This window comes from Leopardus geoffroyi, chromosome E2 (assembly GCF_018350155.1).
Source record: "Leopardus geoffroyi isolate Oge1 chromosome E2, O.geoffroyi_Oge1_pat1.0, whole genome shotgun sequence".
NCBI lineage: Eukaryota > Metazoa > Chordata > Mammalia > Carnivora > Felidae > Leopardus > Leopardus geoffroyi.
The window spans coordinates 41593098-41605284 of record NC_059335.1 but is presented as its reverse complement, the minus strand read 5'-3'; the positions used below and the strand labels follow the sequence as shown (position 1 = coordinate 41605284).

Genomic DNA, 12187 nt, shown 5'->3' with positions numbered 1-12187 from the left:
GCCACTCCATCTTTCTGTGCTTTGGTTTCCTTTTTTGTTTCATGAGGGCATTGTTCCCAAACCTGACTGATCATCCAAATAATTTGTCTTAAGTTTATTTTTAATTGTAGCAAACCATTGCTAGTTTAAAAAACCTTAGCGTATTAGTATTACTATTTTTATTTATAGGAGAATATTAGTTATCTATTGATGCATAACAATATCACCACAAATCTAATGGCTTAAAAAAACATGCCTTTATTACCTTTACGATATCAGTTTCTGTGGGTAAGGAGTTTACACACAGCTTGGTTGAGTCCCCAGCCTCACAAGGCAACAATGGAGGGGTTCGACAGGGCAGTGGTCTCTGCTGAGGCTGGACTGGGGAAGGCTCCGGTTCCAAACTCATGTGATTGTTGGCAGAATTCAGTTTCTTTCAGCCCATTGGACTGGAGACCTCAGTTTCTTGTTGGCTGTGCGTGAGAGGCCAGCACTTTCAGTTCCTAGATAGTTGTTGGCTGGAGATTTGCCCCTGTTCCTTTTTACATGGGTCTCCTCAACACAACCATCTGCTCCATCAAAGCCAGCAAGGGAGAGAATCTACAAGACTGACATGACAGTCTTAAATAGTACTGTCATGGAGGTGGCATCCTGTATTTGCTGTATTCTAGTGGTTAGAAGCAAGTCAGTTTCCACTTACCCTCAGGAGGAGGGGGTTACACAGTCATGTGACTACCAGGAACCTGGGTCGTGGAGTCCACCTTCGAGTCTGCCTACCACAAAGAGTAGCACGTGAGTGTTCTTTAAAAAGCAAAAGGTAAAGAAAGCTGTAGGGTCCAATTCTCCTTTTTCCATCGATTTTGACCGTTTGTACTTTAAGGTTTTGGTTGGTTGTCTCAGTCTCCCAAGGCTGCCATAACAAATTATCATAAACCAGGTGGCCATGAAACAACAGCAATTTACTCTTTCACAGTTCTGGGGGCTGTGAGTATGAAACCAAGGTGTCAGCAGGGCCACACTCGCTCTGAGGCTCTAGGGAAGAATACTTCCTTGCCTCTTCCTAGCTTCTGGCGGCTCTTGACAATCTCTGTTCCTCGGTCTTTGGCTGTTCCACTCTAGTCTCTGCCTGTGTTGTCACATGAACTTCTTCCCTGTGTCTTCTTGTCCCCTTCTTACAAGCAAACCAGTCCTTGCATTTAGGACCTATCCATTTCTAGTATCACCTCATCTTATTTACCTCTGCAGAGACCCTACTTCCAAATAAGGCCACTCTAGGAGGTCTCGGGTAGACATGACATTTTCCTGGTACACTATTCATGCCGCCGCAGTGGTTAATTTTTTCTTTGCCACCCTAACACTCAATCCTATCTGTAAACCACTCTTACTCCCTCCCCACTGTGGAGGAGGATTTGCTCTCTTAGAAGTGGTAAAAGGCAGAGGCTAAGGACTACTCTTCTCTTACTAGTCGTGAGATCCCGGCAAGGTACCTAGTCTCTCTCCGCCTCAAATTCCTGTGAAACGGTCATCATCATAAGAATGGTGTTTAACTTGTAGGGTTGTTAGAGGATTAATTGAAATAATATATGTAGAGCAGTTAGCACAGTGCCTGGCACATGGTAAGCACTCTGCAAAGGTCAACAGTGATTATTTACCTCTCACTTCACCTTCCTTCTCTACCACCTGCTTTTCTGAATTTCTAAACATCACGTTTAGTGTTTGCTTTGTCACTTTAAATTTCATTTAAATTAATGGATTAATTATTTATTATAACTAACCATAAGGATGATATAAATTATATAAAATATATAACATGTAGATAAAATGTATAATTATAATCAATGAGGAATTAATACATTTATGAGAATTAAAATTAACTTATTAATTAAATGATTTTAAATTATATATTTATGCTTAAAACTCTTTATGGATTCATCTGCTCAGTTTGTACAGTCTAGATCCTTCCATCTTAGTAAAGGAATTAACACCCTTCCTCCTCCTGCAACTTCTGTCTCTTGCCTCCTGCTGTATCAACTATATCTTTATTCTCCCTTCTCAATTTTTATATTTATTTTATGATATTTAATTCTGTTTTTGTTTTCTATTTTTTTTGAGGCTAATTTTAATAATAGCTTTTACATCAAAACTCAACATTCTTTATAAATGTTTTTAAGTTTATTTGTTTATTTTGAGAGAGAGAGTGGGGAAGGGGTGGAGAGAGAGGTAGAGTGAGAGAATCCCAAGCAGGCTCTACACTGCCAGCGCAGAGCCTGACATGGGGCTTGAACCCACAAACTATGAGATCGCGACCTGAGCCAAAACCAAGAGTCGGACGTTTAAATGACTGAGCCACCAGGCACCCCTCTATATTTTAATACTGTGAGAATAATAATGACAGCTACTATTTGCATGCTTATTAGAAGGGAATAACCATTCCAAATATATTACATATATTAGCTTATTTTGCCTCTATATCAGCCCTATGAGGTAGGTGACGGTGATAGATGAGAGAACTAAGACACAGAGAGGTTAAGTAACTTTTCTAAGGTCACAGAACTAGTAAGTGGCAGAGGCAAGAGTTGTCTTGCCTGTCTGTCACCTCAGACCTCTTGCTCAGGGCCAGTATGTTCTGTGGCCTCTCAGTACCCCTCATGGCACTCACCATGATCCTGTGGGCCAGCTGGGCTCAGGAAGGGAGCGCAAGACTGTGCCTGTAAACTCACACCACTTGAAGGGATGTGGGAAAACGTAACTTTCTTTCTTTGCTTATACCAAGTGAATTCCTCAAAATGACATCCTGCATTTTAGTTTTTCACAGTCATCCCAGGCTTTTCGTGTACAATTGGACCTTGAACAACATGGTTTGAACTGCGCGGGTTGGGTCCACTTCTATGCAGACATTTTTTATTAAGTACCGAACAGTACTAGATATATATTCTCTCTTCCTTAAGGTTTTCTTAATAACCTTTCCTTTCCTCTAACTTACTTTATTAAGAATACAGTATATAATACATATAACATACAGACTATGTGTTAATGGACTGTTTATATTATTGGTAGGGCTTCCGGTCAACAGTAAGCTATTAGAGATTATGCTTTGGGGGAGTCAAAAGTTATATGGGGACTTTCACCTGCATGGTGCGTTGTTGGCGCTCCTAATCCCCATGTTGTTCAAGGGCCAACTGTATGTCCTTGTTTTTCCGGGGGTTCCTTTAGTTTTTCTTATTGACAGAGAAAACTCTGCCTTCGTGTTCCCATTAAGGACTTGCAGCTTCTTTGTTATACCAATGAAAGGACAGAATCTACTTCCCTCTTGCAGATGTTGTTTCCGGCACCTGCCAACTTCCCGTTTCCATTTGCACTGATTGCTTTTTGCTGTGCACTTGTCATTCTGAGATTTCATTTTATTCCCCTCTGGGATTAGTTTCTATTTTTCCTTGGATTTCCTGGACTCTTTCTATTTTTCTTGGATTTCTTTTTCATTTGGCTGAAGTATATTCTCAATTTCATTCTTGTTTTGTAGAAAATATTCTTTGTAGAAATGTTAGTATCTTTGTATGTATGTTGTCTGGGTGTATAATTGAAATCCGTTTTCCCTCGAAGGGTGAGAACTGATGTGAATCTGATTACTGTCCCATTGAAGATAACGCTTTTCTTCTCTTTGAGCTTTCAGGATTTTCTCTTTATCTTTGCTAGTTTGGATACTCACAGGGATGCGATGTGAGACTTTACGGTTTTTTCGTCTTCTTGGCAATAGTCCAAAGGAATCTATCATTCGGAAGACCCAGGTTCTTTTGTTCCTATGATGATTTCTTTGGGACAGTTTATTCTTTGAATTATAAGTTCTTGGGTTCCCCTCAGTTCTGAAACGGGGCTCAGGAGTTTTGTGATCCTTCACAAAATTCCCCCGAAGCTTTATTAGTCAGTAATGTCTGTGAACCACCCAATAAGATGGCCCTTGGGATCACTTTCCTGTCCTGGTGCTTTTACCTGATACGTGGCCAGTGTGTTTTTTTGTGATGTTGCCACATGGTGTTGTGCTCCTGTATTTCAGTGCTTTTACTAGTGTGGTCAGGGTGGAGATGTGAAGCTAGGCCACCCCTGTCTACTTCACAGCATTCTTGCAAAGGTCACATGCAGTCTTGTTTGTAGAACTGCTTTGAAAACTCTCCAGGGTCATTGACATGTCTGAAGCTGATTCATTCAAGGTACTATGGCTTTTGGCTAGGCTCTGTGAATTTCAACGGAAAGCATCTCTTGTGGTGGTGACCTAGTGGAGAAAATATTTGTCCTTGGGTTCCATTTCTGCTGAATTTTTCTTTCATATTACCTGCTTCTTGGTTCCTGAAGGAAGGTAGATGTCTCAAGATACAGCCATCTGTTTTAATTTCTCCTCTTGCCTCTTTTCTTCCTATTTGCTGACTTAAGTATCAAATCAGGCTTGGTGTTCCTGGTTTATAAATAGCAATGCCTCCTCAAACTGCTCTATAAATCATTATTATTAATAACAGGGATAATAATGATAATACTAAATAGCACTCAGGTAAAATCTTCTGTTACAAAATGCTTTCAGAAATAGTACCTCCGGGCTGCTGGTTTATATGGGAAACACAAAAACTGATTAAAAATGATGACTGTTCTATCCAAACTGTGTTTGCTTTTCTGGGTTGAATTCATTTGTTTGATTGAAAATTTCAAAAAGAAGGTGTATGCTGGAGAGGGCTGAGGTTGTGGAAGTAAGCACAATGCAGAGCACTGAAATAGTTCATTGATAACCCAAATATTTGGAAGTACGTGGGTGACAGATCTAGCTTATGCTGGAAAAGTAAAGTCATGTAGACATAGCAGATTCAATGCCTAAAATAGAATAATCACAGCCACATTTCTAGAAACACTTGTGGAATCATGACAGCCCAAGGTAAGGGGCTATCTCTAGAGAAAGATGGTGGATTTAGGCATTATTTAGCATCTCAGTGCCTCCATTTTCTTATCTTTAAATAGGAGTTTAAAACTGATCTCCCCAGGTTGCTGTCAGCACCTGCCAGTCTCTAGCACATAGGATTAACATTCCCAAATCGAAGGTGCTGTTGTTGTAACTGAAATTGCTGTCATGTTGTACTGAAATTTAATCTTGTACGGGAGGCACTGCAAATAAAAATCATTTCATTTTTTTGTACATTTTTAATTTGAGTATAATATATTTGCATAAAAGTACACACAGATAATATGTACACAATTGGGTGGATATTCACATGGCAAACACCTATATAACCAGAACTTGGAACCGGAACACCAGAACTCACCCAATGGATGCCCATGTTCCCTCGATTAGTACCTGCCATGAACTCCTACCAAAGTATAAGGCATATCATAGCTTTGGACACCATACAGTCATTTTGCCTGGTTTTGAACTTATCACCAATGGAATTATACAGCATACACTCTGGTTCTTCTGTTTGGTGAGCATATGCGCAGTCTGGTTTGTGCATTCACCCATGTTGACCATTCTGTTGGAGATCTTTCTGTCTCACAGCCACATGGTACGGTGTTTCATGGGTGTTGGGTAACTTCCAAGTGGCCACCATGGAGAGTGCTGCTGTGAGTGTTCCAGGACATTCCTTCTGGTGAACATAAGAGGGTAACGGTCTTCATGCTAATAATCTAGCAGGCCAGGGTGGTTTTCCTCAACCTCTTCCTCTTTATCCAGTTGATCTCCGAGGCCCAGGCATCCATCTCCCCCGTCTCTGAGGTGTGACCCTGCCACCCATTGCCTGAATTACTGCAATAACTGTGTTTCCTTCCAGTGTTTTCCCATCTCTCCCAGCTGAACTTCCACACTGCCCAAATAGTCTTCCTGAAATGCACAACCCATTGTGTCACTGTCCTCAAAATTTTCATCCTCAATACAATCGAAACAAAGCAAAGCAAAACAACACAACTCTGAGCTCCTTGTAGAATAAGGATCCACTTTGAATGAGCTCCTGCCTGCATCTCCCTCTTCATCACCTTCATCTCTGTGTACTGATGCCATATTGGATTAGCTCCTTTGCTGCTCCAGTGCTATCTCAGGCTGGCAAGGCCTTTCTTCCTTTCTGCCAATGTTGAATTTCTTCTCATGGTCGAAGACTAATGCAGTGCCATCGTGTTCCAACAACGCTTCCTGCCCCAGTCTCCATGAAGAGACGTGTTCTAGTCTGACATCCTAGAACTCATCGTGTCCATCTGATCAATCCAGCCCTGATCTATTGAGGGCTGGGCTTACAGCTTTTTCCATCAGTCAGTTCCTTTTGTTTCCTTGTTCAGATAGTGTGGCTATTCCCTGGGCTCTCTAAGGAATTGTCCTCATCCTCATTAAAGAAGAGAACCACCCTGGAACAGGCTCTTGTCAAACAAGTTCCTCATGATTGGGGTAAGAGGACCCAATTTCCTGTTTATATTAATTATTAGAGAATTACGGTTTCATGGTAAGTTAAAAGTAACTTTTCTTTGTGTAATTACCTCATTTGCAAGGCAAGTGAGAAAACTTTACTTCCTCTCAGTAAGAAACCATTTCATTTTCAATAAGACCCTAGAATATCCCTTGGAGTCTGGCAGGTCCCCGGACCTGGGATTTGGTTTCTGCAGCAGGGAATCTGAAAGGGATGGAGGGATGCAGAATCGGTGATGGAAGTTCCTTCTACTTCCAGGCCATCTGATGGGACTGACATTCTCTCCTCTTCAAAATCATTCCTGTTCTCACTTCGGCAGCACATATACTAAAATAGGAATGACACAGAGAAGATTAGCACGGCCCCTGTGTGAGGATAACACGCAAATTCCTGAGCATTCCATATTTTTAATCTACTCCTGAAGCCAAGACTACTCTGTATGTTAGCTAATTTGAGAATTAAAAAAAAAAAAAAAAAAAAAAGAATCACTCCTGCCCCTTACCCTGGGCCCTACAGCCCTGAGACAGTGCCGCTTTCCCCCTGACATGGAACAATGGCCTGTATACGCGGGTGTCGCCTTCATTTGTGTTCTCTGTCCAGACTATCCCAGAAGGCTTCTCACCCCCAGCACGTGGCACACCCAGCACATAGAAGGGCCTCAATAAACACTTGCTGATTGACTGAATGAATGTTTTTATTTCTGAATGTGCAATTAAAAGTCACTTGCCCTGGGGAGATTACTTCAATGTTTATTATTCTTTTTTGGAAATTGAAAGGGGAAATTTTAGTTGATTCCATAAATTGATATTTATTAAGGTCTAATGCATATCCTCAGAAACTAAAGACATTCAAACTGGCAGCGTATTTTAGGCTGACTGGAACCTATACCCTACCATTGCTTTGTGTTGAATTTCTTCAATTAATTAATTTATTTTAATTTAATTTTTTTTCTTTTGAGAGAGACAGAGCAAGCATGCACACATGAAAGCGGGGAAGGGGCAGGAGGAGGATCCTTTTTTTAAATTTATTTTTTGAGAGAGAGAGAGAGAGAGAGAGCGAGCCAGTTGGGGAGGAGCGCAGAGAGAGAGGGAGAGAGAGAATCCCAAGCAAGGTCTGTGGCGCCAGCTCAGAGCCCATGATCTCACGAACCTTGAGATCATAACCTGAGGCGAAATCAAGAGTCTGTCACTTAACCGACTGAGACACCCAGGAGCAGAGAGAGAGAGGGAGAGAGAGGGAGAGGGAGAGAGAGAATGAATCTTAAGCAGACGCTATGCCTGGCACTGAGCCCGATCTCAAGACCATTAGATCATGACCTGAGTTGAAATCAAGTGTTGGTCACTTAACCGGACTGAGCCACCCAGGTGCCCCAACTTTGTGTTCAATTTCAAGTGCGAGTTGTGACTCCCACCTCTGTGTCAGGGGTGACGGTGGACACTGTGCACTTGTCTGTTTTCATCCTCATTCTTTGCATGTATAGTTCAAGGAAAATGCCAGTTTTTAACAAACATACGTTCAGACAAACAAACCTTCTCCCAAGGAACTAAGTTGAATGGATCTCAAAGATATGAGGAAAAGTTTCATTATATGAAGCAATGACATTTAGTGGGGCCTTAATCCATAGCCCCTCATATTAAGGTAACATTAAATCATCTCGTCAAACAAATATTTTTTCGACACCTGTGCTGGACACTGGGAGCACAGTGTCGAACATGGATTTATTTCTTCTTTCCCATGAAACTTCTGTGTCTCCTGAGGGGAAGCCAGACCAAACAGGAAAAAGGCAAGTAAACAAGCAAATGACTTAAAATGGTTCCAAAATGTGACAATAATAAGGCCACATTTCATTGATTTTTAAGACACATTTCTTTTCACCTTTTAATATTGTTGAAATTGTGATGTCTTAAAATGGGAATGTGTGTTTAATATATTGTTTTTCCCCCTGAGAAGTTATTAAATTGATGCTTTGACTTCCGATCGATGGTGTCTCAGAATGGAGGAAATATGGTAATGATAAAAGCTCACATTTATTGAACACTAACTATGACTCAGGTGCAGAGCGGGACATGCTGCAGCATTGTCTCTTTTATTCTGGATAACAACCAGATGAGTCATGTAGAAGCCCCTGTGCTTTACAGGTGAGAGAAATACCTCTCAGGGCCGTGAGGCACCTGGCTTAATGGCGAACCCCTGCAGGGGCCAGTATTTGAACCCCGGCATGCCTGACTCTGCTGTCTTAGTTGCCAGTGTTATTCCCTCCCCCTGCCGCCGATCCCTTTTGGAAATACTTGGTGCAAAGCGATCGATGCTTTTAGGATTTCCCCAAGTACTCCTAGGTTGGCTATGTGGTTTCTGTAAAACGAGGAGGTACCCCTGAAAGGTAATTTATGTGTAAATGGGCTCCCCAGAAACACACCGCAGAGACTACACCCGCAGAGCTCGTATCCACTGGTGAATCTTGGGACAAGGACTGGGGCCCATCTTGATCAGTGTTCTTGCAGTCCTTGACCTGCTCTGGTGAGCACTTAGAAAAAGGTACAAAGCAACCTTTGTATTACCTGGGAGTCCCTTTAGAAAGATGTTCTGCTATGAAGATAGAAAACTCTCGATTTTACTGTGGGGAGGATAGGGTCTGCAGTGGGAGGATGCTAGAGATACTTTCTAAACCAAGCCAACCCCAGAGAGGTTAAGCGGCTTGCTTGACATGCCTGAGGCTGCTTGGAGAATCAGAAGCAAGGCCCTGACCTTTGAGACCCACGAGGGGTTTGTGTCGCTCACTGGTTCACCTCTTTGTCCTCTGTCCTTTCTCCTTCTTCCCCCATTTCCTTCTCTCTCTCTCCCTCCTTGCCTTACACTTCCTTTTTATTTAAAGAAGGGCATGCTAGATTGAAAATGTATGAAATAACTGTGGTGGCCAAAGCAGTGAAGAGTGACAGCTAAAATAGAAAGTTCTGGAACTTGAAAAAGTATGAAGGACCACTAAGATTAGTTGAGGATTGATTTATGTGGCTAAATAGTTAATATGCTCAAAGAGGTTTTAAAATATGAGGCTTGTATTAATATTTATAGCTCTAAGTGATGAGAAATGACCAGAAAAGAAGCCTGTTGGGTTGACTTAAAGATTCGAAAAATCTCCTGAGATCATACAGGCTCAGGAAGAGGGAAGGCGGCTGTGCTATCGTGTTGGAAGAGGCTGGCTAATGCATGAGGAATCCAAAACAGGAGCTCTGGGAGAGGCTGTGTATGCACTGGAGGCAGGAGGGACTTGGAGGCAATTTCCACCTTCATTGAATTCATCTCACACAGACTGGCCTGATTTGGTTTATACTGAGCTTGTAAATCGAAGACTGTACAAAAAACCAGCGCATGAACTAGTAACCTATTTAGAAAATTCGTGAAAGAATTGGAAACGGAACACTCTGAATCCATCCAGTTAGCCACCGGAAAGAAACGCTGAGGGAGAGAAGGACTTCTGGAAAAATGGGTGCTTATCTGCCCTGCCTGCCTGTGGCTGTTGCCACGGGGAGTCAGCTCACTGGCTGTCCCAAGAGAAGAAATGTTTGTGGCTACAAATCTGCACTCTGTAGTTTAGTGTTCCCAGAGATGTCCTCTCCCTTTGGCGTGCGAGCAGTTTATATATATTTGGCTAAGCTGAATTCTTCTAACTAGAATATAGCACGCTGTCTTGGAAATTTCTCACTGCTAAATGAATGTTTAAGAGCCTGTCATTAGTTGATAAACATAGATACAGAAGAAGAAACTCATTTTAAGAAACTCTGGCATTCTGGCCTTAAAAAGAATAAATTACAGTATGATTAGTCACTTCAAAAAGGGTTTCTTCATTTAAAAAAAAAAAAAAAAAAAGCTTCACCAATGAGTATCTTTGAAAAAAAAAAGAAACCCAAATCAAAAAAAAAGAGAGAACTTTCCAACTTTATATTCTTACAAATATATTCAGTATATAAATGTAGGTTACTCCACCTAAATATATACACAATGAACTTTGCACTACTTTGAGCTCATTCATGCATTCGTTCATTCAATCACATAAGAGATATTCAGGCAGATCGCATGAGGAACACAGAGAAATAAAATAGTGTCTTAATCTTCAAGTAGAAGGAATTGTCACTTCCTGGTTTTGGTGATATTGACTACGTTTTATGAAAATAATGTGTTTGCTGTAAAAGATTTAGTAAATACAAAAGGAATCACAAGGAAGGAAGGCCTGAAATCTCCATACTCAGAAGAATTCACTGTGGGAATGTTTATCCATTTCCTTCCTGTTACTTCTGGGAGTGGTGCAGGCACGTGTACAGGGCTGGCTGAAAACGGTTTGAGGTGGGGCGGGGGGTGGAGACACTGAACCAAATGAAAGCAGGGCGAGAGCTTTGCAACTCCTAATGAGTTTGGACTTTTCCCTTTGGTGATGGGACAGATGGATGAATTAATGGCAAGGGAGTGGTGCACTTTAAATGCCTGGAATCTCTTTTCTCCTGCCTCCTATAGGAAAGAGGAGCTCTACCTGGCTGGAAGGGTGTGTCAAAGAAGATACAAACAATATTTGGTGTCCCTAGCCAGGCTCTGTGCTAAGTGCTTGACATGGATTTCACTTCCTCCCCTAACAACGCTTTGGGTGGGAGATCCCACCGTGCCCCTTTGGCAGAGGATTCAGCTACTGATGCTTCAGGAAAATCCATATGCAGGAGGTCAGCCAGCTAGCTCACAATTGATGCGATTAGGATTTGAACCCAAACCATCTGGCTACAAGAGTCCCACTGCAATTATCTATTGTTGTATAACAAACCAAGCTGAAATTTAGCAGCCAAAAGCCACACCCATTTTATCACAGTTGGAAATTCAGGCAGGGCTCAGCTTGGCTGGGTGTTTCTTCTCCTTATGGCACTGGCTAAGGTCACCTACTGATATTCACCTGGTGGCTGGGCTTTTTGGGGGGAGGGAGGTCCGAAATGACTTCACTCACTTACTTTGTGCCTTGTCCAGGATCGCTGGGAGGGCGGGTGTAGCTGGACTATTGACTGAAGCAATGGCCTCTTCAGGATGGTGGTCATCTCAGGGTATCTGGACTACTTACATGGCAGTTCAGGGCTCCCCAAGGCACTCGCAAATAGAAGCTGCCTTCGGGGTGCGTGGGTGGCTCAGTCGGTTAAGCCTCCAACTGCAGCTCAGGTGATGATCTCGCAGTTTGTGGGTTTCAGCCCTGCATCAGGCTCTGCACTTTGAGTGCAGAGCCTGCTTGGGATTCTCTCTTTCTCCCTCTCTTTCTGCACCCCCTCCCCACTTGTGTTCTCAATCTCTCTCTCAAAATGCATGCATAAACTTAAAAAAAAAATAAAAAGCTTCCGGTGTCTTAAAGCTTGGAAAGTGGCACAGGCCACTGCTGACATTCTTCTATTGACCAAACAGTCACAATCCACCTGGAATCAAGGGGATGGACATAGATCATCGCTCTTCAACACCATCTGTGGCCATCCTTAATCTCCGCACATCTCAATACTTAATCACTGAGGAGACAGTGAGAGCCTGTCTGAATTGCTGGATTGTCTAGCTGGCTGATTGATTAATCTGTTAATCAAACGCACATTGGACAACTATCATGTGTTGGACACCAGGATATAACAAAACAACAGACAAGGTGTCCACCCTCAGGCACTTAGACTCGAACAAAGTGGTTAATCGTCACTGAGTAACAAACAGGGAAGATCGTGGGGCATCAGGTGCCAGGATGGACATGAGCCAGCTGAGGACTTCTAGGGGGGTGACTC

At 42.3% G+C, this 12187-nt stretch overlaps 1 long non-coding RNA gene and 1 other non-coding gene across 2 annotated transcripts in view; both read left to right on the top strand.

Moving 5' to 3' along the window:
- The window catches only part of LOC123579258, a 400496-nt gene that overhangs the window by 204510 nt on the left and 183799 nt on the right, over positions 1 to 12187 (top strand). The gene's annotated exons all lie outside the window — the stretch shown is intronic.
- On the top strand, positions 6708 to 6813 carry LOC123579518. The gene has a single exon (XR_006702820.1). It is a non-coding gene; the product is annotated as a U6 spliceosomal RNA (small nuclear RNA).